This window comes from Piliocolobus tephrosceles, chromosome 5 (genome assembly GCF_002776525.5).
Source record: "Piliocolobus tephrosceles isolate RC106 chromosome 5, ASM277652v3, whole genome shotgun sequence".
Lineage (NCBI taxonomy): Eukaryota > Metazoa > Chordata > Mammalia > Primates > Cercopithecidae > Piliocolobus > Piliocolobus tephrosceles.
The window spans coordinates 145,588,365-145,610,271 of NC_045438.1; the positions used below are offsets into that span (position 1 = coordinate 145,588,365).

Consider the following 21,907-nt stretch of genomic DNA (forward strand, 5'->3'; position numbering starts at 1 on the left):
TCTTTCTTCTTTTTATCCTTACTTTTTTCTCAACCAAACTATATTTGCTCTGTTTAAAATATTTTGCATCACTCCATGAAGAGTTCAGGGGCCTGGCTATTCCAGGCCACAGAACATCTTCAACAACTGACAACCAGTCTTCTAATCTATTTTTCAGTGAGAATTGTCTTTCTTGCTTTCCTTTCAACTTTGCTGTTTACTTGTTCTACTTTATGATTGCTCCCCAAAGTATGTTTATAAAGCAAGTAACAAATGTATGGATTATTTTATTCCTGCATGTTCCTTGGCTTTATTGAATGAATGACAAGATGAAGAAATTGGGTACTAAAGCAAATCCCTCTCCAAATCCTCATAAAACATCTAAAGTATGTGGAATCAAAGGCCATTTGATGATCTTAAACATTCCTGGGGATGGCAAACATTTTAAATATGTTTGTCATTTGTAACATAAGATTTTTACATCATTAGATTCAATTTTCTTAGCAGGATTTAATGAGGGCTTAGGGAACTCTTAGATTATTAAGTTACAGGGTTCTTAAGGAAGGTCCTTAAAGGAGGCAGCACTTCTGAGTAGAGAAAGCAAAAAGAGTAATCTGTAAGATCGTCCAAATTTTATTCATGGTCAAAATGTTTACACTGTCCCTGTGAATTAGAATTTTGAGCAAAAATGTTTAAATGCAATTTATATTTTTATTTAGCTTTGAATAAATTCTGTGTCTTGCTTAACAAAGTTCTGGAAAATAAATATTCTTATGTGATGTGAATAATCATCTTATTTATTTTCTGAAACTTGGATTTTTCTTGACAAGTTTACTTAATAAAAAACCCCTTAGTAGTTATTTATAAAACAAATATTGATCTAAAATGAATCATATGTTTTGTTTTATTCTGTTTTCATGACTTACATGACAATTTCAGACACTCATTTTGAAGGGAAAATACTGTGGCCTAATGCCAAGCACATTCATGGTTGCCAGCACGTATCTGGCCTCTGACAGGCAATGAAAGTCTCACGGTGGGTCCGTTATGGAGAAGGCACATGTTGGGTGCAATGGCTGGGATCTTGTAGGACCCATGTCCTAGACCTCGATATTCTGGTATAAATGTACCCTCCCATGTTCCATACAGAGTGATAATAATAATGGTAATAAACATTTTTGGCCATTTAATGTTCTGTTTATAAGTGTTTCATGTATATTTACTCATTTAATTGCAACAGTTTCCTCAGGAAAGTATAATTATTATTATCATCACTTGCATTTTACAGACAAAGACTGTCATTTCTTCTTATGACCAAATTATAGAAGTGAGACATTCCGTACTTTGGTACTTATTTTGTGTGTGGGAGAACTGCTCATTCATTTATTTAAGATTGTTTCATGCATCACATGGTATCGTTTCATGTACTAGTTTGCTAGGGTTGCTATGACAAGGTACCACAAACTGAGTGGTTAGAAAAACAGAAATGTATTGTCTCGTAGTTCTGCAGGCTGAAAGTCTGAAATCCAAGTGTTAGTGGGGCCATGCTCTCTCTAACACCTGTAGGGGAATCCTTCCTTGCCTCTTCTAGTTTCTGTGGTTTGTCTGGGGCCTTTGGCATTCTTTGGTTTGCAGACACGTAATTCCAATCTTTGTCTTCATATCATGTGAAAGTTTCTCTGTGTGTCTTCAAAAGGTTTCCCTCTGCACGTCTGTGTCCAAATTTCCCCTTTGTATAAGGGGAATATAATCCAGTCATATTGGATTAGAGTCCCCCCTAATGACCACATCTTAACTCATTTAAGTATGCAAAGACTATTTCCAAATAAGATCACATTTTGAGTCACAGGGGGTTAGGACTCAGTATGCCTTTTAACGGGGGATGCAGTTCAGCCTGCAACCCCTGGTTTTGTGGCAAAGGCAGGAGATACATAGATGAACTGGACACGGTACCTGCCACCAAGGTTCTCATAGTTACATTTAGTCATGAAATAAATGGACAATTTCAATATAGATTGTCAATTACTTTGGCAAAGTGAAATTCTCAAGAGGCTGTAGAAGATTTGCCAAGAAAGCCAAGTTGAAGAACACCTTAGATCAGTCATGAAAAAAAAGATGAATTTGTCAAGTGTAAAAGAATGTGTAAAGAACAAAAGTGAGAATTACAGAGCATAATACATCAGGAAACTTGTAAGAAGTTGAACATGGCTGGAGCTTAAGGAATGGACGTGGATATAGGGGGAAAGAACATGACAAGAAATAAAGCTGACTTGATGGGGGTCAAAACTGAAAAAGATCTTGTGTGTCATCAAAAGGATTTTCAGTTTGCTCCTAATGACAGTAGAGAATTGTTAATCAATTTTTAAGCCAGACACTGACCTATCAAGATTTGCATAGGGTTAGATACAACAGGTAATTAGGAGGTGGAAAGAACAGGACATAATGACCAATAGATGATATGGGGAGGAAAAATAAAACAGTAGAAAAGATGACCATCAGTCTCCAGTTTGGATAACTGATTAGAAGACTAGGTCATTCCTCAATATGCAAAACTTAGCCAAAAGATCCACTTAGGGTAGAAAAGATAATGAATTCCATTCCAAACATTTTGAAGAATCTGAGATGCCTCAGAAATCAACAGGTTAGTTTGGGGAAGAAGCAGTTGGATCTGCCAGTCTGGAAATCATTCACATGTTGGAGTGGGGAGACCAGATGTGGTGGCTCATGCCTGTAATCCTAGCACTTTCGGAGGCTGAGGCAGGTGGATCCTTAAGCCCAGGAGTTTGAGAACAGCCCTGGCAATATGGCGAAACCTTGTCTCAACAAAAAATACAAAAATTAGCTGGGTGTGGTGGTACACACCTGTGGTCCAGGCTACTTGGGAGGCTGAGGTGGGGGGATCGTTTGAACCTGGGAGGCCGAGGTTGCAGTAAGCTGAGATCACACTGCTGCACTCCAGTCTGGGTAACAATGCAAAATAAAAAAGAAATTGGGATGGGAGATACCCTGAGAAGGAGGGAAAAAGAGGACATTAAGGAGACCTTAACCCCAGACCTTAACACCAGCAAACTCTCAATGTAATCAAAATTGATTCCTAATCCTTACAAAATTATGACACACACAGATAAATTACATTAGTTTGCATGACATGTGAGATCACAGTCAACTCTCTGAGGACTCCTGCTGCCCTCCACCCATAGTCAATTCTGTAGCAACACTGTCTCCACCACAACTATGACCCATTTGCACCACACCACAGTGCCTGGGATACCTATGAAAAGCTCTTAATTAGATAAAACTAAACAATAATGAAGTGGTCAGGGACAGAACAGAAAATTCAGGAAAAAGTGATAAACTAGAAGACAGTGAAGAGATTCAAACATATAGAAAGAACTTATGCTGTTAATGTTTCAGAAAGATCAAGGTATTACCTTAAAAGCACTCATTGTACTCAGCAGCTAGTACCTTTGAGGATCTTGATCAGGCTCTGTGAGATAATGGATACAGAAACCACCTTGCATTTGATGAGAAACAGAATGAGAATTAAAGACATGGAAGCCTCAAGTTCCGACTACTCTTTCTAGTAACTTTGTTATTCGAGGAAGGAGGTGAATGCATGATCATTGAAAGGAAAAATCATGGCAAAATTTCAAGAGTGTTTTTAAGTATATTTATATGCCAAAGGAAATAAGCCAGATTGAGAGAGCAAGAGAGAGAATTGTTGCTTTAGCTGAAAGAACAGATAACTGGTGAGCCTCAGTGGAAGGCATTGATGGCATCAGAGTTCAAGTGAAGCTATTAGCCTTGCAGGGAGGAGGAACTCATCCTAAGATGTAAGGACAAGAGAAACAAAATGGTGCAAAATGATGCAGATATATTAATTTGGAAGAATGATTGGGAAGCATGATATTCTTAGTGAAATAAGAGACTAGAATTTTTGCTGAAATTAATTTTAACAAAATCCTAGTCCTCCAGGACTCCAAGAGAGTGATGGCTATTTGAAAAACAGTTGTGGAAAACAGCAGCAAGAACCAAAGAAGTGGTATGAGTGGAGAAGTGTGTGAAGGATGGTATCAATACAGATGGAAGATAAAAGCCACAAAGCAAGAGTAAAATCTGCAATGAATGTGGAAGAGAAACCTGGGAGTCAGCAGATGACAATGACTAAGGATAGAGGAGGTAACATCGTGGAAAATGCTACTTGTCTTCCACTGAGATTGTGTCAACATTTGGTCTAGAAGTTACTAGAGCTTCAAGTCCACTGACTTTGGTTCTAGATACTGTATTCTGTGGTTCTTGAGGAAAACAGTCACCATATAAAAAGCCTGCTGGGTAAAAAGTGTGTGCAGGGAGTGGGAAGGGAATTAGTGTTTTCCTGGGAATCACCTGCCCTGGTATCCTCTGTGAACTTACCCTCTGAACAAGAGACAGGTGGGTCGGGTAATGGCTGCATCAACAAATTGTCTAACTTTAAACACTGCCAGGACTGCTCAAAGGACTTAATGCTTCAACATCAGCAAAGTACCCTTGGATAACATGAGGACTTTGCCAGCGAAGACTCAGGGGACCAGTGCTCTCTATTCCTCAAAACACAGCAAATCTTGGGTTAAAAAAAAAAAATCTAAAAGTAGAACTCTATTTGCTGTTTCATAGACTTGCTTCCCATAGTAAAACTAGTAACTCCTGGTGAAAACATCTTAGGAAGAGCTGTTGATTACAGTATTGATGTTAGATAGCTCCCCCAAGAACCCGGCTCTAAAAGATCTATCAGAGGTGATGCTGAGATCTTCATACTCAGAACCATCATAAACTGTGGTCTGAGTATCAGTAGTGTCTGTCTCACCTCGGAGCTGATTGAAATGTAGAATCTCAGACTTCATCCCAAACTTACTGCATCAGAATCTGCTTTTTAACAAGATCCCCAGGTAATTCCTGAGCACATTAGAGTTTGATGAGTTCTGTTCTGAAAGCAATTGCTAAAAGTCACAATTGCTAGGAGCTTTATTTTTGTTTGTTTGTTTGTTTATTCGAATAATACACATTAGGTATTCAGCCGCCTTTGACAGCAACAGACTTCTGAGAGCCAAGGGAAATAAGCTGCCCTATGGGGGACCAGCTGGGGACCCTCTGTCCAGTTGTGTAAGTAGTAGAGGGAGGCAATGGAATGAAGAAAGAGATGGTAGAGCACAGAGGTGTGTGTAGTGTGTGTCCGTGGTGTGTGTGTGTGTGTGTGTGTGGTGGGTGTGGGTGTGTGTGGTGTATATGTGTGCTGTGTGTGTGTATGTGTGTTGCTTTCCTCCTCTCTTCCCCAGAATTCCTGCAGCAGTGGAGATTATCATGACCTCTGGAGGGAGCTCTAGAATGAATTTTCTTCAGAATTGGAACTGCTTTTCAGATTCCTGGGGAAGGGTGCGACCTCAGTAAGACTCCTGGTGTGTATCAAGTACAGCACAGTTGTAGGACAGTAGGGTCTGTTTCCACAGTTTCTTCTGTGTAGATTGGGCCCTTTCTTTTCAATTTTGGCCTCGGGGCATCTACTTCCACAGACTCACTGAGTGTTAGAGAAAAAGGATTTCAAGAATGATCTTCAACAATCTCTTCAGTCATTCACACATTGGAAATAAAGATACTGTAGTTTCATAAAGTTGCACTGTATTCAACTGTAGTTTCTTTATTGAAAGTACTTGAGTAAGTCTTATCCTGGCAAAGTGTTGACACCAGAATTAGCCAAGGTTGGTTCCAGAAAAGGGATCCTCTAAAGGATCAAAAAATAGACTGCCCATCAAAGAAACAGAATCTCCTTCATATCCTGATATTTTGACTGCCTCATTCATAGAAGGGAGAAACAGTTAATAACCTTTTGTAAAATTTCAGGTTGGACCTCATGTCAAAATAATCCTTATTTAGAAAGTGTGGGATCCAACAGAAACTTCAACAAACATGAAAAAGAAAGTTATCATGTGCCTTCTTCTCCCATTTATACTAAAGCAGGTGGAATGCAAAACTATTAGCAATACAACTCCACTCTGGCTCTTCTCTATGAATGTGGATGCTGTGCTTACTCCCAACAGAGTTGAAGTTCAAATAAAGGCAAAGAAAAGTGTGCTTTTTTCTGCTAACTAAACCCCCTCCTGCCACCCATCTCACTGTCAAGTGTAGGATGACAAAGATAAAGCTTAAAGCCTCAGTCTCTTGGTTTACTTTACTCCAGGGAGAGCTTTGAGCAAGAGAATCTAAGTCTGAGTACAGACCATCGTGCCATGCTGCTAGAACATCTTATAAAATAAGACCTATATTCAAAGGTCCTAATGATTCACTGGAATCATGTCTTGAATGTCTTTTTTCCTCAAATTAAAATTGAGCCCTTTGCTTTAGTTTTTTTCTTAAGATCATCTGTGTGCCTGTGTGTGTGTGTCTGTATATTTTAATGATTTGTTTGGTTTGAGGCCCAAATGATGAGAAACTCTGAACTGTTATGTCGATTCTCTTAGTGAAAAATAGATGTCGGTCAGATTCAACCAACCACTCTTGTAGAACACCTGTGATATGCCGGACACACTTTACATGAACCCCACCACATATATGGGATGTTCTATAGTTACCTATTAAACAATTTTCCCAACGGTAGCTCATAAAGTAAGGAACTGGGAATTCAGGGTCTTTTTCACTACATCAAACCTGACAAGGCAAAGATTTCCATTCCTTAAAGTCTTTTCAGCTCTTTGGTGTATTTTCAGCATTAAAATGTAGTTAAACCCGTTTTAAAGAATCCTAATTTTTGCCGGGCGCGGTGGCTCAAGCCTGTAATCCCAGCACTTTGGGAGGCTGAGACGGGCGGATCACGAGGTCAGGAGATCAAGACCATCCTGGCTAACATGGTGAAACCCCGTCTCTAATAAAAAATACAAAAAACTAGCCGGGCGAGGTGGCGGGCGCCTGTAGTCCCAGCTACTTGGGAGGCTGAGGCAGGAGAATGGCGGGAACCCAGGAGGTGGAGCTTGCAGTGAGCTGAGATCGGGCCACTGCACTCCAGCCTGGGCGACAGAGCGAGACTCCGTCTCAAAAAAAAAAAAAAAAAAAAAATCCCAACTTTTTAGACCTATCGTGAAATACAACAAATTCAAAAAATTTTCAGGAAACAGACACATGTGCATGCACATATACACACCCTGCTGTGAGTTCGTGTGGCTGTGGGTGGTTAGTCAAAGAGGAGCATTGTAAAAAGTATGTGAATTGTTTTTAAGAGTGATCACCACTTTGCAACAGGAAGTGTTTTACTTGCTCTTGTGTTCTTTTTCTTTCTCTTAAACAAAAGGGAGACTGTTTATAGCCACTCAGATATATTTTCTAACACATCATTAAAATGATCCAACCCAGGCAGCTCACAAGAGCCCATTTTTTTAGGTAATGATGAACTTGCAATACACAGGAGCCTGACAGGTTATTCTGCTGATTCAGCCAATTTCATGGGCCTGGTATGCACATAGTTTTTTCCTAAGACAAAATCAATAATTTTTAAAGCACCAAAAATATAAAGAAAAATATCCTGAGACTCCAAGTTAAAGGGCATATCTCAATATGGATTTCTCTCTGCATCAGATAATCTAAAATGATAGTGGAAACAAACTAAATGGCAGTGATCATTTTAAAGTGCCTTGTATATCTAGTTTAATTTTTCTAACATGGCACTATCTTTCAGATTATAATTTATACTTTGAAAAATGATTTCAGGGGAAGAAACATGACTATTCAAAGCATCATATCTTAAGTTCACTCTAAATGTGACTGTTGCATGTAATAAAAAAGAATGCACCTAGACATTTAGCATTGAGACTTCAACTCAACACTTCCTGCCTCTGGTGTTTAGAATAAATTGCAAATGTGCATTACCTTGTGTACATTCTTTTTTTTCTCTTCCTGCCAACAGATGGATTCTCCCTTCTGTTCCTAGACACCAGAGATGTCATCAGCTGTTATGGGGAAAGACAGGTTCCTAAATTCAGATCTTGAAGGAGAAAATCGTTTTACGTCACCTTTAGTAAGGATTTCATTTGTAAATGTTCCTGTCCGTTGAAACATACTGAGAAAGACAATGACCAAACAATGCTGCAAAGCAATGTGGCAGAAGGAAATTAGGCAGTGGCAGAGGCTGGGAATGCTGAGATTTGCCATCTGCGTAGACACATATCCTTTCAAGACCATAAATCTCTTTCAATTTCGTCACTGGATAAAGGTCACCCACTTTTACATATTCCATCCAGCCCTCTTTCCATTTAAAAGGATGGAGCTCAATCTCAAAATGAATGAAAATGTCTTGAAATATGACTAAACTAAATTTCACAAAAGAAAGTAAATGCAAAATCATAAAACCCACTAAGAAAGAGAGAGAGATCAGGCCAGATGTGGTGGCTCACAGCTATAATCTCAGCACTTTGGGAGGCTGAGCCAGGCAGATCACGAGGTCAGGAGATTGAGACCATTCTGGCCAACATGGTGAAACCCTGTCTCTACTAAAAATACAAAAATTAGCTGGGCATGGTGGCACACACCTGTAGTCCCCGCTACTTGGGAGGCTGAGGCAGGAGAATCGCTTGAACCCAGGAGGCGGAGGTTGCAGTGAGCCAAGATCACACCACTGCGCTTCAGCCTGGGCGACAAGAGCAAGACTCCATCTCAGAAAAGAGAGAGAGAGATCAAAGGCAGCTACTCAAGATCAGCTTACTCAGAATTTTGTTCCTAGCAGTCCCTGCCTTTCTGTTTTTAGTGATAGATGAAGAACTGGAGGCAGATAAAGGAACCCACCAGGCAACAGGTGAGGGGTACAGCAGAGTCCTCTGAAAGATACAACTGTAGCATAGAAACTCCTTCTGATTTTAGGGAAAAGAGCCTCATCCTCCTGAAATCTCAGGAATACCTCTTTGGCCCCTTTTAATAATAACATGTGTACATAGTCACCATTCATTTTCTGTTGGCTGTTTTAGCTCATAGAAGTTTTGATAATCTTCTATAATCTCTTTAATAAATGCTACTGAGAAATATGTGATTCTGTGCTCAAAAAGTTACTTTTTGAGACCCATGAGATATAGTGTTTATCCTTATTAAAATTAACCTTGTTTTACTGAGACCAGTTGCTGCATAATGCAATGAATTTTTTGTTTCTTTCAGTTTCAGGGCATACACATAGTTTAATGCTAAGAGGAGGAGAAAAGAAGAGGATAAAATAAAATATTTTAGACTTGATATTTGTATTGGGCTTTGAAAGTTAGAAGGATTTTAATAAGTGAACACGGTAGAGAAGATTCTGTTTTTGTCTTATCCTACTCTATGCTCTGCTTCTAGCCGCTCCCCACCTTCCTCTCCAATGCCCACCAATATATATCTTACATGTAATGGTCATACTTGTGGGGCAAGAAAAACAACACAAAATGTCAACAGCAACACAAAAAGCCTTAACAGGGTTGTCTTTGTGATTTTACTTTATGTTGTAAACTGTAGGGAATTCAAGAAATTCAAAACAGAGGGAAGTACATTAATTTGTGAACTAAAAGTCTAATTTATAAATGAGCAAATCAGAGGTATATAATCATTAAAAAATACAGGCACTCCACCAAGGCCGTATCACCCACCCATCCCTAACTCCTGCTCAATTTATTGCAAAATATGAGGGTTTAGGAAAGAGGACTGGTGTCAAGGTAAATGGAAGCTGGTGCTGATCTTTGATATTAGAAGCAAAGGACAATAAACATCATACAAATTTTCAGTCAGACCTGACCAAGAAGAATTATCCTGCCCCAAATGCCAATATCAGCCTTATTGTAAAACAGTAGTAGCAGTTAAATGATTTCTTTAAAATCACACAGTGTGTCTGGGAGCCAGAACTCAAACTCTGCCTCCATTATCTTGTGCAGACTGGTCACTACTTAGGCTTTAAAATCCTGTATGTTTGCACAGTGAGGCATTTTAGAAGAAATTTTATAGAAGTGAATTTATTTTTAATGTGCAGTTTTGGCTTTATTTTCTGTATTGTTTATTCAGCATTTAACTTGTGCTGGCCAGTTGTGTCTTGTTCTACAAGTAAGAATTTGGACAGTATAAGAAACTGAGAGTGCCAGAAGTTACCGTGTGTTTTGGCAAGGAAAAATTTAAGGATATAAATAAATATCATTTCACCAAGTAAACTGTAAGAACTTTGGGGGCAAATCCATGTCTATTATTTTGTTATAACTTTAGTTCTGGCTGGGCACAGTGGCTCACACCTGTAATCCCAGCACTTTGGGAGGCCCAGGCGGGTAGATTACCTGAAGGTCAGGAGTTCGAGCCCAGCATGGCCAACATGGTGAAACCCTGTCTCTACTTAAAATATAAAAAAGTAACCAGAGGTGGTGGTGGTTGTCTGTATTCCCGACTACTCGGGAGGCTGAGGCAGGAGAATCTCTTGAACCTGGGAGGCGGAGATTGCAGTGAGCCGAGATCGAGCCATTAAAGTCCAGCCCAGGGAACAAGAGTGAAACTTCATCTCAAAAAAATAAATAAATAATAAACCTTCAGTTCCAAGCACAATGACTTATAGAATACAGAAACTTAACTCTTTAATTATGAGGAAATTAATGAGGAAGTATTTATATGTGTGGGTTGGGAGGACATTTTATTTGTAACATATATTTATTATTATTCTAATAAGATGTTATCACCAGACAGGATTTTGGAAAATATCATTCAGTCGAACAACATGAATGAGGAAGGAATCCTGGCAGGTTTGAAATACTTGGATTCTGTAGATTTCCTTAAACAACAACAACAACAAAAAAATGCCTGTCTATAATCACTTTAAAGTAAAATGTTAAAAAAAAAAAATGCACACAAGTAAGAGACTTGGCTTTATTTTTAAATATGTAGTTTAGGTTTTAAGTATACATAAGCATATTCCATCTGTTGGGATGTATAGTTTGTTTGAGTTCTGCCATGGAGTTTGAAAATGGAGTAGTATTTTGCTCTCCTTCTTTCTCCATCGATTAATTTACTAAGTGACGTTGGGCAAATCCATCACCGTTCCTTTATGTCAACATCTTCACCTTCGCTAATGCATATTGGGAGCCAAGGATGTGGTAATCTATACCTTTGGATAGTGACAAAGAGTATAATAATCTTCAACCGAGGAGGAATTGTACTTTTTGTATTATTAACAACAATATATCATTGAGTAATTTTTAGGCAGTTGGGGTGCATTTACTTCAGGTGGTTATTTTGGGGTTATTTATTTGTCTTCATCTTATGAGTTAACACTGCCAAAATTTACATGACTGAGGGGAATTGTTCTAGATTCAGTCTCTTTCCTCATGTTCAATGCTCTTTTGTTCCCTTATAACATGACTTCAAGATTTCCACAGGGACACCTTAAACCTCAATCATAAATTTGGGAACTATGTCATTTTTTTTTCTATGTAGGTCTTTTTCTAGCAACCTATATCAATTTTCCATTAGTAAAATCGAATTTAGAAGACGAACCAAACAGAAAATTAAGAGAGGAATGTAGCCTAATAAGGCTACAAAACATATACCACATAAATTCTCAGCATTTCAGCTAGCTACAAAGCTCACTGTATAAAACATAACATATATAGAACCTGTATGATTCTTCCTCTCATTCCTATTTCCTCTTTTAAAAATAATTTTATTTATTTTTTTTAATATGCTAATAATGTTTATTGAGGGAATCAGGATAAAACTAAAATAACAGACAAAGTACGTAAGAAAGAGGGGTAATTGAAGTGAAGGCATTTTTTTTTTTTTAGGTGGACAGGAAGTAGAATTTATTGGTGAGTATTAAGAGGGGACAGCACAGTGGAAGCCCTCATGAGTGCAGGGCCTGCCACTTGTCCAGAGCGCCACGATTGGGAACGTACTTGACCCATCTGGGATGAGCCGCTTCTCAGCCACCATGTCTTCAAATTCATTGGCATTGAACTTGGTGAAGCCCCACTTCTTTGAGATGTAGATCTTCTGGCGGCTGGGGAGCTTGAACTTGGCCCTGCACAGGGCCTCAATCACATGCTCCTTGTTCTGCAGCTTGGTGCGGATGGACATAACTTGGCCAATGTGAACCCTGGCCACAGTGCCCTGGGGCTTTCCAATGGCACCTCGCATGCCTGTTTGGAGCCTACACTGGGGTAGTGCAAGGTCAGAAACATGAACATCCATCTGAAAGGTCTGTCTCCAAGGTCCCTTAGAGCAACCCATAAAACAAACAGGCTGCATCACTACCAGGGAAGCTGCTGTTTGCAGCCATTGCACACTGGACCCCCATGAGGAAAGGAACTCAGTCGGCTTAATTGGCTGCAGGTAAAAATAATTTTATACAATTGTGTTAGTTCTTTAAATATAACCTCAGATACCCTTATATTTTTCTTCTCTCTAAACCTCACTAATGCTAAAAATAAACTTACAAAACCATACACACAAAAATGGAAAACTCAAAAGCATTCAAAGATGTAATTCAACAAGGACAGAATGATGCATTGATCCCCTGAGATAGCTCTGCCTTAACTGCAGTAGAAAAAGTTGTAAAGGCAAGAATGGTAGGGGACTGGAGGAAAATTAATTTTGTATCTGCGATGTCTTGGGCAGTTGGAGCTCAGTTTTATAGGATAAAGTAACATCAGTTGAATTACTTATAGTCATGTCATTTCCCATGAAATTTTGGTTATAGTCCCCACTTCACTTGTATGGAAACCCATTAGGGCTATTTAGAGATAACCACCAAAAGAACATTTCTCATTTTTATATTCAAACCTGGAATACATAGCTGAGACTGCATAATTTATTTCAGGCCATTTTTGATCCTCTGTGAAGTATGGAAGTGGTAGAGACTTTTGAGTCATGCATTTTGCATGGCTGGTGGTGAGGGAAAATCGCTCAATATGCCAGTAGCCCCATTACAAACAGGACTCTGGCTAGAACTCAGGAGGGAAGAACAATCAGTTACCTTTAAATCAGGACTACCAAGAGAGTAGAGTACTGAATCCTACAGTGTACACAGAAAAAAGATTTTGAGAGGAAGAAGAAAAGGCTCGCTATGAGCATCCAGGTTAGCTTGGGGCCTAGGGTCACAAATTCATTCTTAAAAGTGAAAGATAATAGGAAAAGAAATGCTAAATGCAAACTTTTCTTACTTTATAATTTTGCCTTCAGGTAGCCTGAAGTAAAAAGATCCTTTGAGATAGTTATGTACTTTGAGTATAGAAAATCTTAATACAATATTTAATATATTCTTTTTTTTTTTTTTTTTTTTCTTGAGACAGGCTAGAGTACACAGGGTCTTGCTGTATCATCCAGGATGAAGTGTAGTGGCATGATCACAGCTCACTGCAGCCTCCAACTCCTGAGCTCAAGTGATCCTCCCACCTCAGCCTCCTGACTAGCTAGTATTACAGATTTGTGTCATCACACCTGGCTATTTTCTTTTTATTTTTTTATTTTATTTTATTTTTTTTAAGAAACTGGCCTCACTTTGTTGCCCATACTGGTCTTGAATTCCTGGCTTCAAGGAATCCTCCTGTCTCATCTTCCCAAAGTGTTGGGATTATAGGCATGAGTCCCCACACCCAGCCAGTATTTAACTTATTCCTATTGGGGGTGGGGGGAAAGCCTTACTCCTTGAACACTTAAAACTATTCTGTTCCTTAATATATGCTAAATTAATTTTAAAGTATATCAAAATGTTGAGCCAAAAAATCCTCTAACTTATACATTTATTGCGTCTATTTTTTATTCCATATCTGTTTATTCTAAGGGTTTGAATTTCAAATATTATGTGTACCCTTAGTAGTAGATGTAACTGTTTTATAGTATATTAACTTCACACTTATTTACTTTATAAAACAAAATTTGATGAGATAGAAGGAACTTATTATTGGCTGCACAATAGGACTGAAAACCAGTCACCTTATATTAAACTAAATCCCTGGTCAGTATCAGAGCTCCTCAACTATGTCCACGTGAACAATGTGATATGGCAGACTTTGCCAATAATAAAACTCACAAAGAGATATTACAAATTTTTTTGAGCAAGATCTACAATGGCTACTTCAGAGAACTTGACAATAAAAATGTATTTAGTACTTAGGCCCAGATTGTGCCTAGATTACATAGGCAGTTAAGACTTCACTTTCAGTCCTAAAGGTAAAGATTGCACAATTGTGAAAGTTTGGCATCCATCAGGTCACCTTCAGGGAACAAATGGAGTGAAGCCAAATACTCTGTGGTTGCGACCCAATTGTTTTCCTTCTTGAAGTTTCTCATACTAAATTTTTCCAAGTCATGATTCCAAGTTTTAGCAATTATTTGCTTACTTCACAGTGAAAAATCTTAAACTACAAGAAAAAAGCACGCTTTATTTCCACCCCATCTCTATAAAAATGTTTACACTTATCGATCTTGAGCTTTCCATCTTTGCTTCCGGCCTTGATGATACAGGCAAGGTTATTGTTAACCTCTCAATGCACAGATATAGTCTGAGGTTAAAAATTTTCTTAAACAAATGCAAGAGAATTAAAAATATTATTTCTTCTGATAAAAATATCAAAGCTTCTTTTTTATGTGAGCAAGTGATAATTAAGAATGATAACATTTCCAAGTGCCTATATCATATGTTTAAAAGTAGTATTTGGCTGAGTGCTGTGGTTCATGCCTGTAATCCCAGCACTTTTGGGAGGCAGAAGCGGGTGGATCATTTGAGGTCAGCAGTTCAAGACCAGTCTGGCCAAAATCGTGAAACCCCATCTCTACTAAAAATACAAAAAGTGGCCGGGCGTGGTGGCCCTCACCTGTAATCCCAGCTATCGAGAGGCTGAGGCAAGGAGAATCGCTTGAACCTGGGAGGTGGAGGTTGCAGTGAGCCGAGATCACACCACTGCACTCCAGCCTGGGCAACAGAATGAGACTCTGTTTAATTTATGTATAAATAAATAAATATATACATATAAATAAATAAACAATAAACATTTGTTTATGTATTAATTAATTAATTAATTAAATAAATAAAAGAAAGATTTGAAATTTCCTAAACTTGATTCCAGAACAAAACATTTCATTCCTATTAGAGTCTCCTAAAATAAAAACACAGGTGTATTTGTTAGATCATTTTCATTAGCCCATTGCATAATTTAGTAAATTGAATTCAAAGAATTGGGTGACTATATGAGTTTCTCAAAGTTGAATGAGTTATTTAGTTTTAATTCCCAGAATCTCCAAGAGCTAGAAGACATTTATAGCTAATCTCAAAATAAAACAAAATTTCAGCATCATCTCTTATTTAGAATACTCTTTTCTGGATTGTCAACAATAAACTAAGTAACATATTAAATAAAGTAAGCTTAATTTTAGGTCAGTAATTGTAAAAGGTTAATTCGGTTGTGAGTATTTTTAAGACAGGTAAGATGGATTATGTTGAGTTGACTAAAAGATAAGTAATTTGATATTTTAGTCATGGGTCTTTACTGAATCCAATAGTGGTCTAAGTCTTTGAAAAGTAAAGGAAAGTTGAATCAGCTGATATATATATTTATATAAAACCCCAAAGATTCTTTATAATTATATAATAAAGTTATTAGATCATGTATTTGTTTCCTATTGTCATTATACCAGATTATTACAAATTCAGTGAATTCAAAGAATGCAAATACTTTAACTTGCAGTTCTGGAGGTTATAAGTCCAAAGTCACACAGGCTGCCAATCAAGGTGTGGGCAAGGCTGCATTCCTTCTGGAGGCTCCAGGGGGAAATTCCTTGCCTTGACTTTCCCAGCTTCTAGAGACTGCCCATATTCTTTGGCGCCATCTTGAAAACCAGCATTGGCATCACACCTAACTTTTCTTCTATTGTCACATCTGTCCTTCCTCCTCTGACTCTTCTGCTTCCTTTTTAGATTTATAATACCTTTTTGATTATATTGGGCCCAACAGGGGCCCAATCCAGGCCACCCCACTCCAGCCCCATTTTGATAATCCAGGATCATCCCCCCCCAATTCCATTTTAAGATCCATAACTTAACCACAGCATGTGATGCTTTGCCTTACACGGAAAGAATCCCCTTTGCCATGTAAGAAAACAGAGTCACAGATTCTGGGGACTAGCACATGGACATCTTTAGGGGTCATTATCTAGCCTACCCCTGACTGACTGTATTACAGGTGACTAAGGTCCTACAAGGTAGAAACATATGTAGAAAATTACTCTGGAATTGAAACAAAGTGCTTGTGGGTAGAAATGCTTCCACTGGGGCCTCGCCAAAAAGGTTTAGAGTGTGATCAGTATGCAGTTTTTGTAATCTTTCTTTTCAGCAAGGATTTTAGCAAGGGAGGAAGACCTCATATAAATCTCCACCTCCACAGGTGATTTTCTCCTTCCTATATGGGGATCAAATGCTTGCAGGTTCATCAAAGCTCAAGCAACATCCTTTTATGCCATCTGGATGATTCAGAAATATAATTAAACTATGTGTAACTCATTTTTGTATTCCTTAATCCAATGAGTATTTAGATGTCATATTCATTTTTGTATTCCTTAATCCAATGAGTATTTAGATGTCATATATTATTTTTTTCATTATGAACAAACAATGTACATCTATCTACCGCTTGCATTTCTGTCAAAATGGGATCTTTTTTCCCAAATGCTTTAAATATTTTATAGCCAATTGCCATTTCACCCTAAGTTGAAAAACTAAAAGGAAACATTAGAGACGCCAGTGTGACATAAATGAGTCATCTGAATGTAAAATCATCACAATGAGAGTATGAATGAAAAATATTTTATCAATAACAATTTTGATAAATATAACATTCTAGTAACCTTTGACATATCACTTCATCCTGGAAATTTTGACCTTTGACAGTGTCTCCTTCTCACCCAAGAAAGGGGAAAGAAAGAAAGGTTTGCACATTTGCCATTGCCTATTGTGATTCAAAGGCATTTGGAACAATAGCAAGTTAAGAGAGCTGCTGCTTGGTGATGGCCTGTCCTATTGACCTTGAATGATCACCATGGGGTCTTTTTCTCAAGCTATCCTAAAGGGTAAATCAGAGTTTATCAGTCTCATTAATCCAGGCTTCCACTGGGGCCTGGGCAAAAAGGTTTAGAATGTGATCAGTATGCAGCTTTCGTGACCTTTCTTTTGAGCAAGGGAGGGAGACCTCATGTAAGTCTCTACATCCGCAGGAGGTGGCTTTCTCCTTCCTATATGGGGATGACAAAAATGCTACCGAAGTCCATTCAGCAGAGAGAGTGACAAGGTCACTGTGACTGTATTCCCATGCCAGCTGTTCTCAATACAGCCTGAGTGGGTGCACCCTTAATTTTCTGATCTTCAATCTACTTAGTGTGGATGCATTTTTATTAATAATTATGGTGGATATCTTCATCACTTTTCCTATAAAGTAATCTTGATACATAGTCAAAGAGGAAGGATTGGCATTGGACGACTAGGTAATGTCTTTAATTCACCAGGGCTATCTTTGTTTTCATAGTTACCACTTTTGTTGAGACATATGATACAAAAATGGAGTGGGGAAATCCAAGTCTTGTTTGGGTACAGTTGAGGGTCTGTGTGTAGAAGAAAACCAAGTTTTTGTCTGCATCTTTATTTCCATCTGTGTCTCATGCTACCATACCTCAAAAGGACAAATTCTTATTTCTGGTGAAGGAGAGTCCAAAGACATGGAATATATTAGAAATAAAAATCACCTGGATGAGGGGCAAATCTAAGACAAAGCCAACTGTTTTCTTTATGTACTTTAAATGCTTCATTAAAACATAAAATAGGAGAAATCAAATGATTGTAACACATATGAAGCCTTGGAACTTCTGTGAATCTTGTCAACATTCAGCATCAGCTAGGACAACTAAAAACTGTCAAGGTTTTGTATTATTTAAATTTAGGTTTTATTCTACTAAGGAGGAATGATTTCTGTGGTCAGGCTGACCTTCTGATGATTACACAGGTGTCTGTAGGGGATCTATAAGCGAGTGTCACTGAGTCTCTCCATATTATGCTCACTTTAACACGAAGTAAGTTTAAAGGAGCTCAGATGATTTGGGGCAAACCAACAGGGCCTTATTACAGACATGAATAAGCTAAACTGCTGAATGCTATCATATTTGATTTTTAGTTAAATATGCACACAGACACACACACAACCTAATTTTGGAGCATTTGAGGAAATTTCTTCTTTTTTTTTTTTTTTTTTAGAGTCTCACTCTGTCACCCATGCTGGAGTGCAGTGGTGCAATCTCGACTCACTGCAAGCTCTGCCTCCTGGGTTCATGCCATTCTCTTGCCTCAGCCTCCCGGGTAGCTGGGACTGGCGGCCCCCGCCCCAATTCCCCGCTTAATTTTTTTTTTTTTTTTTTTTTTTTGTATTTTTAGTCGAGACGGGGTTTCACTGTGTTAGCCAGGATGGTCTCGATCTCCTGACCTCGTGATCTGCCCTCCTTGGCCTCCCAAAGTGTTGGGACTACACACATGAGCCACTGCGCCCAGCCGGGGAAATTTCTAAATAATTATAAGATTGAGTGCTCTATTTATTATTAATACTGAATTATATTCAATAATGGTAATAAAACTCAGAGTGCCATTCTTATTTTGTAAGAATTAACAGCCTAGAGAAGAATTTAAAAAGTTTGTACATTCTTACTTGTCTCACATGTAATAAATGTATGGAAAAAGCTGTATCGGAAAGCTGTAATGAATGAGCTACTCAGGCCTGGGCAACCTGTTTAATCCACTCTCCTACCACAGCAATAGACTCAGGTGTTGGTACATGGCCAATGTCATTGAAACATAAGAGGCAGTAGTGTGTGGATGAACCAGCCATAGAGTGAAAGAGTGAGGGTGGGGCACAGAGTTGGGAAGCCCTGATTTGTTGAGTTTGCTGGTTTCCCAAGGAGAAAATATTTCCACTAAGGTAATTTCAAGCTACCAAATTGACATCACTGAAAATGAAGTTTTCTTTATGGTCCTCCAAATCTGTTGGTCAGTATCATGCCCTGAGGAATAAAATGTGCTTTTCTCTTAGGCTATTATATTAACCTATTATTCAAAACACTTTCGGCAGGGCGTGGTGGCTCAAGCCTGTAATCCTTGCACTTTGGGAGGCTGAGGCAGGTGGATCACCTGAGGTCAGGAGTTTGAGAGCAGCCTGGCCAACATGGTGAAACCCTATCTCTACTAAAAATGCAAAAAATTAGCCAGGCGTGGGGGCAGGTGCCTGTAGTCCCAGCTGCTCGGGAGGCCGAGGCAGGAGAATCATTTGAACCCGAGAGGTAAAGGTTGCAGTGAGCCCAGATTGCACCATCGCACTCCTGCCTGGGCAACAAGAGCAAGGGTCCATCTCAGAAAACAACAACAACAACAACAACAAAACACTTTCTGCCCATGCATAAGCTTCTAAGTGAAATATCCCTACTCACCACCCCTGCATAAAATAATAAATACAAATAATTAGGCAGAAATGGGTATTGACCAAGAGTAGTCAATGTACTAGCTGTACAGAAACTATAATGACATAAGCTAGGCCAGTACCACTCACTTTCTCTGGGATTTTAGTTGAGAAGTACAGAGAAAAATCAAGCAATCAGTAGTCATTTCTGAAGGTAAAAAGAGGCACAGAGAGAGAAGCTATGAAGTCGTGTAGGGGCTTTAAAGTGGAGAATATGGCAATCTAAAGCTAAAATATATAGAAACTCAGGGAAAAAGGTCTCTTTTACTCAGGGATACAGAGTCTCTTTTACTCTAAGAGATATAGATAAGAACTGGCTCCTAGACCTTCTTCGATTCCCATTAACATACTTATTCCAGATTTGGATCACATATATTCTTAAGAGCAGCTCTCTTTTCATTAAGGCCACTTGAGTTAGAATCTTTTTAATTATAAAAAGACTTTAGGTAAACATTTAAGTAAACAAAAATACTTCAAATAAAACAAATTTGTACCAGGAATAGGGCTTAAGCTAGTGGAACTGGTGGAATTATTTAGGCCATTACAATGGCTTTGCTTCTGGAATGACATTCTGATATTTCATGCTATATGTTGCAGCTAATAAAGTTATAATCTGTGCTTTCTGGAGAAAGGGAGCATCACGACTTTCTTCACTGTAAAAAAAGTTAGGCAGCAAGTTAATACTCTTAAGGTTACTCATCCCCTTAAATATCCTACCATCTCAAAATCAATGACATTATAGTACCAGCCATGAGAACCATATATTACAGGGTAATGAACTATTCCATGAAATGAAATATATGTTTAGGACCAGAGCAAGTGAATGGTACATGGCATCAGGTACTGAGAAATAAAGGTTTTGTCCCATTTTTCCCTTTTGCAAAAGTTAGTTATTATAAGAGTTCTAGTTATTTCCCACTATTGTATATCAATTGTTTAGCAATGTTTAGTTGTTTAATTTACAGATTGAAAAGAGAAGATAAACAAAAACTGAATATACTTTAATGGTACTATTTAAAATAACAGCTAGTTTTCTATGTGACAAATGTTCTTCCAAGTACTTTAGATACATAGATTCACTTAATCCTCTCAAAAATCTAAAAAGGTAGGTGAGGAACATACCCATTTTACAGACTAGGAGACTGAGGAATAAAGAAATTAAGGTAATTTCCCTGATATTGTATATTGGAGCCAACTTTCATAGCCAGACAGCTTAGCTTCAGACCAATAGTCTTGACCATTGCCCTGTGGACTCCAATATGATTAAACAGTCTTTGATGTGGCCTTTTGTCATTTCTTCTGGAGGCACTAGATGGAGTTGACACAAAAGCATCCTATTTTTAAGGTATCAATGTATTTACAATGCATGTGATAGATGGAATGTGTCAGATGGGGACAACTTTTGAATTGGATGAATGGGATGTAGGGAGTTTGCTTTACTAATTAGAAAGAGCTAAGCTCTATTAGATATGTTTCATACCTTGTTCACCATGGATATGTTCCTTACCAGGAAAAACTGCTTCATAATAATTTTAGTGCACAGGTTTTCACCTCCTTAGTGATTCCCACCTAGACCAAGAGTGAGACACTGAACTCAAAGACAGTCAATCCAAAAGCTGATGAGAAAACTGTGATATGACCTGGCTTGCAAAAGATGAGCTCAGCAAGTGAGATTCTCCTGAAAATCAGAACTAGGAAATTCTAAGAACCTGAGTCATTTAGCAGCAGGAACCAAAGTTAAATTTTGTAGAAATCAGCCTGGAAAGATGATGATGGGGTTTGCCAAAGTTATGAGGTGACAGAAACTATGAGTAAGCAGAGCAATTAGGTAGAAAAAAAAAATAAAGTACAAAGTAAGGAAACTATTTTTTTCATTGGACATTAAAAGCAGGCCTGTGGGGAATATTTTAATCACATCATACATAGCCGACTGTACAATAAAGACCCCCAAAGTATTGCTGTTGAGGCCTCTAGGATTATTATGAGTCTAGGAATGCCTTTTTCTTGGAGACTCTAATCGAAGGTGGCTGTGTCAATAGATCCTGTTTACTTGGGGTTTCTTTACCCTTGTAAACAAAAGCTTCTTCCTAAGACATTAAAGATGTGTTCAGAATCATTCAGAGCCCACTTTTATTGTCTTTTGTAGCTTCTAGTAACTATTATTTCATAGCTCCTCCAAGGCAAGAGTTAGTAACTCACCTTTGGATTTAGTCAATGACAACTTGAGCACTTCTTAGAATGGCACCATCATGTGACAGTCTTTCAAGAAGTTATCTTTTGTTGTCCAATACTTTCAATGTGTCTGGACTTCAGAAGATGAAAGTGAGTTGCATTGGAATAGTGATTAGCTGAAGGAATAGTATAGAAAGGTGTCTCTTGCAAGAACTAGAACTTAGATATGGAATCAAAAGGAGAAACAAGCTTGCAAGAATCTA

General features: G+C 38.3%; 1 non-coding gene and 1 pseudogene across 1 annotated transcript; both read right to left on the reverse strand.

Annotated features, from left to right (window-relative positions):
• Window positions 1–11,830: 11,830 nt before the first annotated feature.
• Window positions 11,831–12,234, reverse strand: LOC111541149 (annotated as a pseudogene).
• LOC111541169 lies at window positions 12,185–12,318 on the reverse strand. The gene has a single exon (XR_002731211.1). It is a non-coding gene; the product is annotated as a small nucleolar RNA SNORA70 (small nucleolar RNA).
• Between the last annotated feature and the right edge of the window lie 9,589 nt (window positions 12,319–21,907).